The sequence below is a fragment of the Stenella coeruleoalba genome (genome assembly GCF_951394435.1).
Source record: "Stenella coeruleoalba genome assembly, chromosome: 6".
NCBI classification, from domain to species: domain Eukaryota; kingdom Metazoa; phylum Chordata; class Mammalia; order Artiodactyla; family Delphinidae; genus Stenella; species Stenella coeruleoalba.
The window spans coordinates 51,195,317-51,210,690 of NC_137151.1; the positions used below are offsets into that span (position 1 = coordinate 51,195,317).

General features: G+C 34.9%; 2 protein-coding genes across 3 annotated transcripts in view; both read left to right on the plus strand.

Annotated features, from left to right (window-relative positions):
• The window catches only part of LOC307188252 (uncharacterized protein), a 401,616-nt gene extending 386,876 nt beyond the window's left edge, over positions 1-14,740 (plus strand). For both annotated transcript variants that reach the window (XR_013828867.1, XM_079925132.1), the window contains one exon: positions 14,605-14,740. The gene's annotated coding sequence lies outside the window, so the exon portion shown is untranslated. The remainder of the gene's footprint in view (positions 1-14,604) is intronic.
• GALNT13 (polypeptide N-acetylgalactosaminyltransferase 13) overlaps positions 14,731-15,374 on the plus strand; it is a 982,370-nt gene continuing 981,726 nt past the window's right edge. Inside the window, exon 1 of the mRNA XM_079925131.1 lies at positions 14,731-14,790. The gene's annotated coding sequence lies outside the window, so the exon portion shown is untranslated. The remainder of the gene's footprint in view (positions 14,791-15,374) is intronic.

Below are 15,374 nucleotides of genomic sequence, written 5' to 3' on the forward strand. Positions count from 1 at the left end.
TGGAGCACTCCTCACTAATTCTGTGACCCTGGGCAATTTACTGGGCCTCTGTAAGTATTAGTTTTTGATGTTTACCATGAGAGCAATTGTAGTGCCTACAAGGTCTTGATGAAGATCACGTAAGTCCAAAAGTTTTCTTCCAAAGTTTTCAGAAGACTGCCTGACTCATATCAAGTGGTCATTGAATATTAGTTATTAATATGTACATTTTAAAAATTAAATACATTATCACCCTTCTTACATATTATAGCTTTGGCCCTTTAAAATAATATAAAAGAATATGAGAATGAACATTGAAGTTAAGACACTTGTCTTTGAATTCTAGCTCTGACACTTCTTAGTAGCCACAAGAATCCTTAGGCTTGTTTCTCTAAGTGTTTTCTAGAAGGAGATATTAAAATTTAATTGACATGTTTGTTGTGAGAATTGAATGGAATAATATTTGCAAAGTGCCTAAAGCAGAGTAGTAGCACAATATATGTCACTTTCTATTTAGCTAACTCAATGATTGGATTAGTTTGCATTGCAGAAATTATATATCAGTCACCCAAAAGAAATTTTTAAAAAGTAGATTTGAGAACCATGGGTAATGTAAAAAAAAAAAAATTAAACAGAAACTTCAATTAAATAGAGTTGGGAGACCAGAGGGGGAGCTTCTATGTCCTGTGAAGATAGCAGAGCCCAATAGGAAGAGGAAAGACTCCCTTCTTTCCTGGCAACAACTCATCCAATAAAAAGTCAGAACTCTTTGTTTGCTGTAGCCCTCCCAACTGCTTTTCCTCTCTATAAAAGCATTATCCTTTCCTTTCCATGTGAGGACTTGCACGTGGCTCACCATGGTTGCAGACTCCAAATTGTAATTCTCTACTGGGCCCAAATAAATTCATCTTTGCTGGAGAAATATCTGGCAGTATATTTATCAGGTCAACAGTAATAATAAAGTCACATAGATGCACACTGTACTGCTGAGAGCAATAATTAAAACATGATATTGTTGCATATCAAAGATATTCTTCCCACTTGTTCAGGTGATTTTGTCTTTCTGGAAAGTCTTTGAATGGAGTAGAAAGTTCACTGTGTCAATGTTGTAAGTGTTTAGAGCAGAGAGGCTGTGTCTGACAACTTTTCTTTATCTTCCTAAGTGTTTCCCTAAGTAAAGGATATATAACAAGAAATCAATACAGAATTGTTCATCAATGACTGATTACTCTGTGGTTTATTATCCAGAGCTGCTGAAGTGAGATACTGCCCAATAATATGCCCAATATACTAACTGGATAAAAGCAAGTAAAACCTTATAATGTTTAAAGTTCAGTCTAGTTTTCCTACCATAAAATACTTTTAAAATTAATGTATGAATCAGTTTTCTAGATATAAATAGATTGGTTGCAAGTATGTTTCTGGGGTGCTCTATCACTCCCAGATTGAATAGATGGAAGACAGAGATAAGTCTACAGAATATAGAGAAAAATAAAGATCTGGAAACTTTCCAATTAATTTGATCATTCTAGATAATGGATTATCTTCTTTTTCTGTGTAGGTATATTCCTGCTGTGTTGGGATGTGATGCATACAACAGTAGGCAATAGTTTAATTGAATACTTTCCATTTCATAAATATGTCATCTTGATTCAGAATTGGGAATACATTTAATGGAAAAAATCATTCAGATTTAAGGACTGTGCCTCTGCAAGTAATTTGGGTTAAACCTGATTACTGAAGGAGTTTATTTCAACTAGATTATTCTTTATTACATTGCATTACCAATTTATACTGATTAAAATGTTAACATTCTATGCTATTAAAGGATTATAATTAAAGTTTTTAGTTTTCCCAAATTAGTAAGAATGAAACATTTACAAGAAATTCAGCTTGCCTGTGTACTAAATAATGGAATAAGAGATTTCAAAGTAAGATGAGCAGAAGCAGTTTGGGGACATAAGCTGTCCTAGTCATTTTTGTTGTCCTTAAGACATTCACAAAGCTTGCTTGCCTAGAACCTTGTAAGATACCATTTCTATAAATATTAAAATATAAAAATGGAAGCAGAATCCAGAACTATCTGTAGCCACTCCAAGCCTAATTTTCCATCTTCACTTTGCTTAGAGTCTGTTACACTAGCCCTTATTTGTGATAATAATATCAAAAATACTTCATATATTTGTAAACATATTTGTCAAATTGATGCATCTGAAAGTAGCAGATATTGGTTCTAATTATATTACTATTGTTTGTAGTGATTTTAATGGGGAAAAAAGTCTTAGCTACAACACTAAATTTGTATAATTTTTATACTGTCATGTTAAATCCCTATAATGTGATATCACTACATATCCTACCAAGATGTATTTAGGTACTTACAGCTTGTTTTTGACTGAATTGAATATTTGTGTATGCATATAATGCCAGAGATGTTTAAGAATTTACACAAACCAAGAAATGAGGTTTAGAAATATAAACGGGAATGTATACATTTGCTTGCTGTTCTGTAGTCTACTTAAAAGTTCTATGCAAAAGGCCTTTAAGAATAGCCTTAAGCACCGGTGCATCTTTACTTTTTTATCTTACCCTGAAGTGTACTACTACCTAAGTCTAGTGTTAGGTACATGCACCATGATGAGATGTTTGAAAATGAAGATAATTTAAATATAAATCTGATAGAGATGTCTTTATCACTCTAAATCTCTCTGAATTGACCAGAAGGTAATAGCAACATAGGGTTATAGATGCCTAACGGCACCACTTATAGAAGGTAATGTGGAACCACAGCCATTACCCCACCACTTACAGAACTGTTTCAACCATTCACAGGGAAGACACATGGCAGTAAACTTCACAACAACTAAGGACTGACATTGTCTCCTAGTTAATCTGTACCTGGTGGGAGGTACACAGATCAATAATGACTTTTGTATACTAGTGAGACTTTAATATTTTCCATTTTAAGTCATAAACTGTTTGAAAAACAGTTGATATGAGCAGCTCTTACCTATGGCAGGTCCAAGTGGTTTGAAATAAATTATCTCTAATTAGACTGGAACAATTCACATGGGAGCAATATATACTGAATTTCTTTAGAAATGTTTAATTATGAAATATTTCAAAAGTGTAGACAAATGTATAGCTGACATCCACGTGGTCATAACCCATATTTACCAGATGTTACTTTGTATCTGCTATGATCTGAATGTTTGTGTTGCCCCCAAATTCATATGTTGAAGTCCTAATCCACAAAGATGATGGTATTGGAAGATGGGGCCTTTGGGAGATTTTTAGGTCATGAGGAGGTGGAGCCCTCATAAATGGGACTCATGTTCTTAAAAAAGAGACTCTACAGAAATCCCTGTCCCTTTCCAACATGTAAGGATATAGTGAAAAGGTGCTGGCTCTGAACCAGGAAGTGGGCCTCTACCAGAACAGAACCATGTTAGAGATTTATCTTGGACTTCCAGCCTCCTGAGCTGTGAGAAATAAGTTTCTATTGTTTCTAAGCTATCTGGTCTGTGGTATTTTGTGATAGCAGCCCAAATGGACTAAGACAATATCCATTAAAAAAAACAAAACAAAAAAAGAACACAGATACATCTAAATCACCTCTTCCGGTTTTCTCTTTTCCTCCATATTTTCCCACCAGAGATTATCTTTATTCTGTGGCTGCTGTGACTCATCCCCAAGCATGCCTTTATACTTTTAAAACACAGGTATAAAACTATAAATGATAAAAATAATTGTTTTAGACATTTTTCCATTTTATATGAGTGGTATTATACATATTCTTTTGTAATCTGCTAATTTAACTGAACTTTGTTTTTGAGATTTATCTGTTTTAATGTGTGTAGATTAGTTCATTCATTTTAATGTATATATTATTACATCATTTTCAAAAAACCACTTGATTTCTCTATTTTCTTATTGAAGGACATTATTAATGATTTCCATTTTATAAAAAATGTGATACATGCTGTGATACATGCAGCCTGTGCACATGTATAAGGAGTACTCTAGTATATTTATCTTAAACTGAGATTGTTGGATCAAAAGGTGTACATTTTGCAAGTTTAATGAATATTGCCAAATGCTCCAGAGTGATTTTCCAAATCATACTCTCATTTGCAGTGAATAAAAAAAAGTTCCTTCTACTTCACATCCTAAGCAACACTTGAAAATTTTTGTCAGTGTTATGAATATGAAATAAATGTTTTATACTTCATGAAAACTAGTACCCTTAAGGATTTTTAAAATTTTTAAATTAAGATAATATCAACATATAATTGAAAAGTAAAAAATATGTCCAATTCTGTCCCAGGATATAGAAAGCAAGAAGGAGCAACAATCCCAACATTTCAAGGAAAAATAGCCAGAATAACTTTAATATTACAACTTTTTAAAAAACATTCATTGAATGCATGGCAAATAACTAGCCCAAGATATAAAGAGAGACAGTACCTATAGAGAAAGAGGAGATATGAGCACTCACTCACCTGTCTGAACATCCAACTTTCAACAAAAAATTGAAACATATAAGAAGGCAGGAAAAACTCAAAAGGGACAAAGCAATAATTAGGATCAAACTCAGATATGACACAGATGTTGGAACTATCTGACAAGGAATTTTACATAACTATGATTTATATATTAAAGATGCTAGTGAAAAACATGCAAGGTCAGATGGATAATTTCAGCATGGAGACAAAATTATAAAAACAAATCAAATCAAAATGTAGAAATGAAAAACACAGTAATAGAGATGAAGAATTTCTTTAAAAGACACATCAGTAAATCTGGCACAGTAAAAGGATCAGTGAACTTGAAGGTAGGGTAATAGAAATGATCCAAACTGAAACACAAAGAGAAAAACAAAAGAGAGATAGGGAGAGAGAGAAACAGAACCAGAAATTTCAAGAGCTATGGGATGATATTAAACATTCTAACATAAGTAAAATTGGGATCCCAGAATCCCAGAGGAGATAAGAAAGAAAATGTGCAGAAGAAGTGTTTGAAGAAGTAATGAGCAAAATGTTCCAAAATTAATGACAGACACTAAACCACAGATCCAGAAATTCAGAGACCATCACAGTGTCATTTTTCTCTACTCCAATTTAGTGTTGTACTATAATCTAGGCAGTGCAATAAACTGAGAAACTGAAATTAAAAGCATAGAGATCCAAAAAGAAGAAAATAAAACTATTTGAAGTAACATGATTGTCTGTTTGGAAAATCTCAAAGAATCTACAAAAAAGCTCTCAGATTTAATAAATGAGCTATCCAGGTTAATAAAGGAGCTTTCAGGCTACAAAGTTAATACCCCAAAATCAATGGTATTGCTATACATTAAGTAAACATTTATGATATACACTTATAAAAGCAGTACTGTCTGGTAGCACCAACCAATTTAACATGTGGATATAACTCTAAAGGAAAAATACTGTGTCTGTAAGGTGAAAACTATGAATAGTGACAAGAGAAATAATAATTATAATAATTTTAAAAACATATAAATGGAAAGATATATCCTGTCCATGGATTAGAAGACTCAATATTGTTAAGATGTCAATTCTCCTCACTTTGATTGATGAATCCAACTAAATCCCAGTCAAAATCCCAGCAGACTTTTTGTAGATATTGATAAGCTGATAACTGAAATGTATCCTTTCTCCAAACATCTGGTGATTTTCGGATAACTTTTAAAATGTAAGGATTAGGCTCTAAAAAGCTCACTGAAACCTCTGTGTTTTGGTGACATATGTCCATTAGTGGCTTCACCTCTGGATGCCAGGGCAGTGCCTCCACATTTTGTTGGGGACCTAAATGACAGTGTTTGTTGAGTTTTTCTCTGAGATGTTCAATTTCTCTTGTAAACAAACAAAAAAAATCAGTTTCTGATTTAGTAGTTGCTGATAAATGGTAGGCTGTCAAAATTCTGTTAAAATGAGCTGGGAAATAAAATTGGCTGGAGTGGGAAATGTAATTTTTTTTTTTTTTTTTTTGGTACGCGGGCCTCTCACTGTTGTGGCCTCTCCCGTTGTGGAGCACAGGCTCCGGACGTGCAGGCTCAGCAGCCATGGTTCACGGGCCCAGCCGCTCCGTGGCATGTGGGATCCTCCTGGACCGGGGCACAAACCCGTGTCCCCTGCATCGGCAGGCAGACTCTCAGCCACCGCGCCACCAGGGAAGCCCGGAAATGTAATTTTTAGTGGGTAAAATTTTACTTAATCTCCTGTTTTTATTCCAATGCCTCACTGCCACTTTAAATTGACTGTTTTCTCTTAACATGTTGCTTCTGTAGTTCAATTTTTCCAGGAAAACCTTCTGGTTTCCTCATAGAGAGGAATATACACATGATTGGTAGAGAAGCAGAGGAGAACTTGGCTTTATCTCCATTTTATGCTTTACATTTGTCACTGTGCTTTTATCCCATCTTTCATATCCTTCAGAAGTAAATGGTACTTCTACCCCGAGCCTTATAAAGGTTTTTAGTTGGTGAATTACTATGCTCTCTATAGGCATCTCTGTACTAGTATTGAGGCTTAAACTCTCTTTACTCATGTCAGTAACCATGCCTTTGTCCACCTTCTATCTTGCAAATATTTATGGACATCTTTTATTGACTATTGATTTCTTTTCTATTGATATCTGCTTACTGTCATTTTAGTAGAGTTGCATAAGACAGCAGAGATAAATGAACATTTTAACTCAAGCCATTTAATTTTATATCTGAGGTTGATATGATTTTCTTATGATTATTGGTCATTCTGTTTTTCTCTTGTGAATTGTCAGCTTTTGCCCATTTTTTTGTGGGGTGTGTGTGTGTGTGTGTGTGTGTGTGTGTGTGTGTGTGTGTTATTGTTTGTAGGCAATCTTTACTTCCTGGGAGGTAAAAATAATTGGAACATGAACGAAAGTTGGGTCAGTAAGACACACAAATATGATGTTCCTTTGATTAAGAAAATCAAAATATATTAACCACAAAACTTTTTCATCATAAAAAAGAGGGAATTCCCTGGCGATTTAGTTAGGCCTTGGAGCTTTCACTGCCATGGGCACAGGTTCAGTCGCTGGTTGTTGAACTATGATCCTGCAAGCTGTGCGGCATCACCAAAAAAAAAAAAAAAAAAGACTTATAAAGCTTCTACTACATATTACACACTCTGCTAAGTGGAAATTGCAAGACTGAGTTTTATTTTTCTCAAAGAACAGGATTTAATTTCTGTAACTCCTTAGGTGCACTCAGCCCCATTTGCCCACCTGACCTCAGTTGTTCGACTTGCTTCTGACCTGAGCATCACTATATACAAATTTGATTGGGATAGCGTTTAATCTATAGACCACTTTGTGGGAACTTTACTTCTTTACAAAATTGTATTTTTCAAAAAATGAATATTTGCCCTGTAACCACTTTTAAGTGTACAGTTTAGTGGCATTAAGTGTCTTCACATTTTTATGCAAGTATTCTTATCATCCACCTCCAGAACTCTTTTATCTTCCCAACTGAAACGCCATAGCTATTAAACACTAACTCCCCATTTCCCCTTGTCCCCAGCCCCTGGCAGTCATAATTCAATTTTCTGTCTCTAGGAATTTGACTACTCTATGTATTTCATGTGAGGGGAATCTTGCAGTACTGGCCCTTTTGTGACTGGTTTATTTCACTTAAGATAATGTCTTCAAGGTTAATATATGATGTGGCATAGGTTATGTCAGAATTTCCTTCCTTTTTAAGGCTGAATAATATTAGATTTCATGTATATACCATATTTTGTTTATTCATTAATCTGTCAATGGACACTTGGTTTGCTTTCTCCTTTTAGCTATTGTGAATAATGTTGCTGTGAATGTAAGTATACAAATATCTGTCTGAGACTCTGCTTTCAATTGTTTTGGAAGTGGAACTGCTTTCGATTGTTTTGGAAGTGGAATTGCTGGATCATGTGGTAAAATTCTATTTTTAATTTTTTGAAAAATTTCCATACTGTTTTCCATAGCAGGTGCACCATTTTACATTCCCACTAACAGTGTACAGGGGTTCCAATATCTCCACATCCTATCTAACACATGTTATTTTCTGTGTTTTTGATAATAACCATCCTAATGGGTATGAAGTGTTATTTCATTGTGGTTTTGACTGGCATCTTCCTAATGATTAGCAATGTGGGTCCCCTTTTCATGTGCTTAGTAACTATTGGTGTATCTTCTTTGGAGAAGTGTCTGTTCAAGTCTTTTGCCCATTTTTAAATTGAGTTGTGGTTTTTTTGTTTATTTGTTTTTGCTTTTGTTGAGTTGTAGGAGTACTTTATTCTGGATAATAACCCCTTATCACATACATGATTTGAAAATATTTTCTCCCATTTTGTGGGTTAACTTTTCACTCTGTTGATAGTGTCTTTTGATGTATAAAAGTTTTACATTTTAATGTAGTCCAATGTATCTATTTTCCTTTTTGTTGCTTATGCTTTTCATGTTATAGCCAGGAAATCATTGTCAAATCTAATATCATAAAGCTTTTCCACTATGTTTACTTCTAAGAGTTTTATAGTTCTGGGTCTTACATTTAGGTCTCTGATTCATTTTGAGTTAATTTTTGTATTTGGTGTAGAGTTAGGGTTCAATTTCATTTTTTTTGCATGAGAATATCCAGTTTCCCTAACATCATTTGTTAAAAATTTCATTGATTTTTGAAAAATTTGGACAGCATATATTCAAATATTCCTTCTGTTATATACTCTCCTGCCTATTTTTCTTTTAGAACTTTTAACAATATACAATACATCTCTTACTCGTTTATGATTTTCATTCCCTTTTTCTCTCTGTGATTTAATCTGGTAATTTACACTGATTTAAGATCTAGTTCATAATTATCTTTGCTGTGTCCAATCTAATAAACCCATATATTAAACTCTTAATTTTTCTTACGGTATCTTTTAGTTTTTATGCCTTAAGAGAATGAACCCTATGGACTGACTAATGGATATCAGTTAAGTTTTACCAACCAGTGATATTCATACAGAAGATTAAAGGAAGAGAGGAGAGTGAGGGCAGGTTATTTTTAACCCTGGTCACCTCCCTCCATCCCTGGGGGTTGTCTGTTTTCCTGCAGGATCAGGTTCTACCAGGAAGCTCTCTATCTTGAATTTCTCTCACTAAGTCCAGTAACGGTTCTTCCTTCACTTCTTCAGGCTTAAAGGGGATAATATGCCCTGCTAGTAGCAGTTCTCAGACAGTGCACTAACTCTAGTGTTTTCCTTATATCATACGCTTAGCTTTGTAAATAGTCCTCTCATTCAACACTCCTCAAATCATTCAATTTGGGTGCACCATCATTTTCTAGCTGGGACATTGACTATAGTGGACTTTATATATAGAAAGTCTTGGTTTATCAATATTTTATTGACTGGATTTTTGTCATACTTTAAAAAGCCCTTTTCATACAAATATTCTATAAATAAAGTATCCCATGTTTTACTTTTATGGCTGGAAATTTTATATTCCAATCTATTATCCATCTGGTATTTATTGTAATATTACAAATGAGGTATGTCTCATTTTTTCCTACAATTTTGTGACTATTCTTACTTGTTTATTTATGTTTGACTTTTAAAGTCTGCTTATTAAGTTAAAAATACATTACTCATAATTTTACTGAACAAAAATAAAATTTATAGATTAATTTAGGGATAAGTAACATCTTTATAGGTCCACTTAGTCATGAGTGTGCATACCACTCTTCTTTCTATCTGTTCAAGTCTTCATTTGTACTTCTCACTAGCTTTTCAGAGTTTTCTTTGCAGAGATTGTTTACAATTCTTGTTACTCTAGGTGTTTTATCAAAGTTGTTATTGTAAACGTTGTCTTCTTTCATTATAACTTGTAGTAGATTTTTGTTTGTGCATATAAAGCCTAGTGATTCTCGGTATGACTATTTTAGTTTTGAACCCAGCCACTTTACTGAGTTTTCTTTATGTTTGTAATAGTTGTAAATTTTCTGAGTTTTTCTTTAACCAGTCTTTGGTAATAGTAATATAAAAGAAGCACTCAGACTGTGTGTTCTATAAAAGCTTCAAACAGGATGTGTTCCTTAGCTGAGTCCCCAGTTCAAGTGGGATTTTGATAGTTGTCAGTAAAGGTGAGAGGAATATAAGAGAAATGTTCTAGATTAAGGAAAGAATGTATCATAATAGAAGAGACAATGCATATCATTGACATGAGGACATCATTATCATGGGGCAATGGGCTATGAAATGGAGAGATGTGAGACATGAAGAGGATGAGAAGGGTTGAGTTCATCTAGGGCCTTACAAGGACAGAGGTCAGGATTTATGCTGAGAACAAGCAACTGAAGGATTTTAGCATCAAAGGAACTAGGAAGACTCTGCCAAAGTGGAGAATGGTTGTTTGTTTGTTTTTGGTTTGTTAAAATGGCTGGTACAGTGTGTTGCAATAAAATGGGAGATAAATTTTGTGTTATAAATAAAGAGGAATGCATGGGTCAAATACATATTAATGAGATAAAATCTGTGAGAGTTGATGACTAACTGGCAGGGAGAGGAAAGGAAAGGGAGAGTTTAAGGACTCTGGAATAGTGGCTGGAGAAGAAGGAAAGGATTTGTGAGAGGAAGAGGATGAGTTTGAGAGGATGAGTGAAGTTGCATTTGAGAAGCCTGCAAAACATATACATATTAATTTGCTAAATATATCTGTGTGTTAGATCCACTTATTCATTTATTTATTCAACAAATATTGACTAAATGCTCTCTCCGTGTCAGACACTTTCTTCCTGGCAGGACCATATATTAGGATATGCCCCCTTCCTTGTTGTAACAACCAATAGAGGATAGGAAGTGTGAACATACTTGTAATTTTATATCCAAACATTCTATGTTCAAAAAGCAAGAAAAGTGACTATCATGGCTGAATTCTGACCTCCCAAATTCATATGTTGAAGTCCCAATCCTCAGTACCTCAGAATGTAAGGATATTTGAAGACCTTTAAAAATGTGATTAAGTTAAAATGAGGCCGTTAGTGTAGATCTAACCCAGTATATCTAGTGTCCTTGTAAAAAGAGGAAGAGCCACCAGAAATGCTCATGAACAGAGGGACAGCTACATGAAGAGGCAACAAGAGGGCAGACATCTGGAAGCCATGGAGAGTGGCCTCGGTGGAATCCAACAGTGCTGGCACCTTGATCTTGGACTCCAACCTCCTGATGTGGGAGAAAATAAATTTCTGTTATTTATGCCATCCAGCCTGTGGTATTTTGTTATGGCAGCCCTAGAAAAGAAATACAGTAACTGATAATTACAACATATATTCACATGCACACAGAGCAAATAAATTAATGACAGGGAGATCAAAAACCAGATAAAGAAGATGAACATGAATTATATTTTCTTTTTTTCCAATTTTATTAAGGAATAATTGACATATATATATTTAAAATGTGCAGTGTGTTGATTGACATACATATACGTTGTGGAATGATTTCCAAGATCAAGATAATTAACACATCCATCGCTTCACATACTTAACTTGTGTGTGTGTGTGTGTGTGTGTGTGTGTGTGTGTGTGTGTGTTAAGAACACTTAAGATCTACTCTCAGGTACTTTCAAGTATACAATACTTGAAATAATACATTTTTCTTAAACATTTTTCAGAGTAACTAAATATTTAAATTAATATTAAATTGGACTGTATTCTTTCTGCAAGGGGTATAATTTATTAATAGAACTTGTACATGTTTGAATCACTTCTTTTATTATCTTTGCTATTTTCTTTGGTGACAAGTGAAGTTTCTATTATTGTTTAGAGCCTCAGAATGATTCAATCCAAGGATAAAGTATATAAATTAAAATGTTTCTTATTCTGTGACATGGAGTTATTAGATGTTATGCTTCAGTATGTTGACCTTTTGTTTATAAGCTAATTTTTGAAGCATTATTCTTTTTCGTGGCCTCTCCCGTTGCGGAGCACAGGCTCCGGACGCGCAGGCTCAGCGGCCATGGCTCACGAGCCTAGCCGCTCCGCAGCATGTGGGTTCTTCCTGGACCGGGGCAGGAGCCCGTGTCCCCTGCATTGGCAGGTGGACTCTCAACCACTGCGCCACCAGGGAAGCCCTGAAGCATTATTCTTAATGTATCATACAGAAGCAGTGTTTTCAGAAGGGTAAATAACAGAGTTAATAACATTGTATTTTTTTGAGTAAATTCCAGTTCTTCAGCCTTTAACCAATTGTTGGTAGGAAATAAACTCATACTTCAGTGTTTTTGGAACACATAGTTTGTGATATCAATATGAAAACAATAGCTGTGAAGAGAAAATAAATCTTTTGCAGACATAATTTGCTCAAATTCTTTGGACTGAGAAAGCTGGATCAATGATAGCCACGTAGTCAAAGAGGGTAGTTTCTGAAGGCCACTTAAATTCAAGGTACTTTATTCCCAATCACTGCCTCTCTGCTAGAGTGTACACAAGTTTTCCAACAGTGTTCACTTTTAAATGTTTCTAAAGACCAAGATTTAAGTGATATTTTTTCCCATTGGTGGATTTACTTTTTAAAGAAGTATCACTTAGATTATGTTTAAAAGCATATGATTTCCACTTTCAGTGCTGGAAAAATATAATGAAGTCTCATTTGCAGAGATGAGACAGGCTTCTGTGACCCTGGGCCTCTGATTTGGGTAATTCATTAGTTTGGAAGCCAAGTCGAGCTGGCTTAAACAATAGAAAGAATTTGCTGGTGCCCATGCTGAAAAGTCCGGAGTATTGGCAGACTACAGACACAGATTAATCAGGCTTCAACTCCATCTTTCTGGAACTCTTTTGGCAATTCCTCCTTGGCTTGTTTGGCCATATTCTCTCAAGGTCTTAGAAGTGTTATAGCAGGTCTTGACCTTACTGTGTGAATTGTGACTAAACAGGACTCACCCTAGAGACTGGAGTGGGTTTAATTCCTAGTAGCAGCCCAAAGAAAGGAGATACTAAAAAAGCCCCTCTATCCTTAGATGTGATTATGCACCAAGGTCTTTTTTATTTTACGTAAAAATGAGCAAAATTTATTTTGAATGAATCACTAGTCCATGAATTTGATTCTAATAATGACCAAATAATTTTGCTTTTAGAATAATACACATGTAGGCATGTACAGTATGTCCGTCTCAGAATAACCAAGCAAATTTATGACATAGATAGTATCTTTATTTCTTGAGAGCAGTACTACTGTGCTTATTTTGAAAAGGGTAGGAGACCATCTAATTGAGCCTAGATTTTCTAAGAAGAGCCCACTGGTTGATTTAATGTAGAGATGAGGAATTAAAAATCAATACTTACAAGGTTCCTTTAGGGAAAAACATTTTATTAGGTGTTAATCTAGCTGATTAGGCAGCAATCAGGCTTCTTTGTATTCCAAATAAAGCAGTTAATATGACAATGTTGTGTCATTTACTCTGATTAGGACTCTCAATTAGGGCATGAAGGATATTTAAGATAAAAGACAGGTGTAGGAAGAAGTTGGGATCTGGTTTAGAGCTAATGTTTCCAGATGACAGCTAAATAAGACGTCACTTATATTCATGTCTTAATATTTATTGCATGGATACAATATTATCTCTGTGGCACAGAATCTCATATATACACTCATTCAACAATCATTTCCTGAATATCCTAAAGATACAAAATTAAGAAAGACACATGCCTTACATTCAAAGATCTTACAATTTGATGGGGAAGATATATACATACATGAAGATAAGTCTAAGTACTGAAAAGAAATATAAATAAAATTCTGGTAGAAGAAAGAAGAAAGAGCAATGTGAATACCCTGGGGGATGTGAAAAGTCTCCCTAAAGGAAGTGATATTTCAACTGGTGCTTGAAAGACGAGAACAACAGTGATAAGCAAATGTGAGACAGGACTCTGCCTACCCCCAGGAATTAGAAAGAGTGATGCCATTAATGAGGAATATACATAAATGTAGGTCACGTAGTGGGAAATGATGGTATAAAGGTATATTATGACTAAATTTACAATGAAAGATACCTAGTCTCATGCTAAAAATTTTAAACTCCATTTTATGGATAGTGGGGAACTGTTGAAGAATGTACAATGACAGAGTAAAGGATTAATAAAATAGTGATTATAGAGACTAAGAATTCTTATGGTTGCCTGAAGCATTGTTCATTGAGAAATTCCAATTTTCAAAGGAAAGGAGGAAGAAGATGGAGGAAAAACAGTTATCAAATGATCACAATAGTCCTATGAAAACCATTTGCATAGTTATCATTGGGGTGAAAAGCAAGAGTCAGAAATGAGAGACATTTAGAAAGTGGGATTAATAAATTTGATGATATGAAGGTTGAGGTAAATGTTGAAGTCAAACATAACTGTGGCTGAGAATCCAGGTGACCTTTCAATATTTATTCTCCCTTTCATATTGAATAACATTGCCCAGAATTTTAGCTGGACACAGGGCCACCCAGGTAAAAGATTATATTTGGGGGATTCCGTACTGAATGTGGCTGTGAGATTAAATTTGAGCCTGTGAGGCATAAGTGCAACTTCTAGAAATTCTCATTAAAAGAGAAGTGTTTCCTTCTCCCATTTCTTTCTTCAAGGCACTGAGATGTGGACTGAATTGCCAAAGCACCACCAACCCTCCTGTGCCCTGAAGTGGAAGCCACATGCTGCAGACGACTTCCCTGCTGGTAAGGAGCAGAGAGTCAGGAGCCTGAGTCACTGATGATTGCTGGGCAGCTCAAGGATGCTTGCTTCTGGACACCTTTCATCTGCCACAGAAAAAGGTAGAAGTATCTTTCTATCATTCACATTTAAATTTTTTGTGTTGTATATACCTAAACTTATTCCTGATTAATTCAGTGACATCAGATTTCATATGTGAGAAGTTATGTAGCAGTCAGAGTGGACTCAGTTACATTTTAATAACAAACAATCCCCAAATTTCAATGGCTCAGAACAACAAAGGTTTTCTTCTTACTCTGTCACATGATCATGCTTAACTTTAAGAGAATGTAGAAGTGTCATCCTCTTGTGTGCCTAGAAGAGTAGAGAACCAGAAATACTGGTGAATGTCATTAATATTTACTGCAGAAGTGTTTTAAAAATGATGACATTAACCAGAAAGAGAAAGCAAGAAAGAAGATGGTAGAGAAAATGGGTATAATTATGGATATCTTGCCTGTGGAATTCAGGTTTCCTTGTATGCAATATAAAACTGAAAATATGGATCTGGAATTTGAGTGACACTAGATGTAAGGCTGAAATTCATCTCTATATTTATAGACTTTGTGGGGACAATGAGACCGTCAGGGGCCAGATTACAGAGAAGAGAAGGTATGTAGCAAAATCTTGGAGAATCACTGCATTT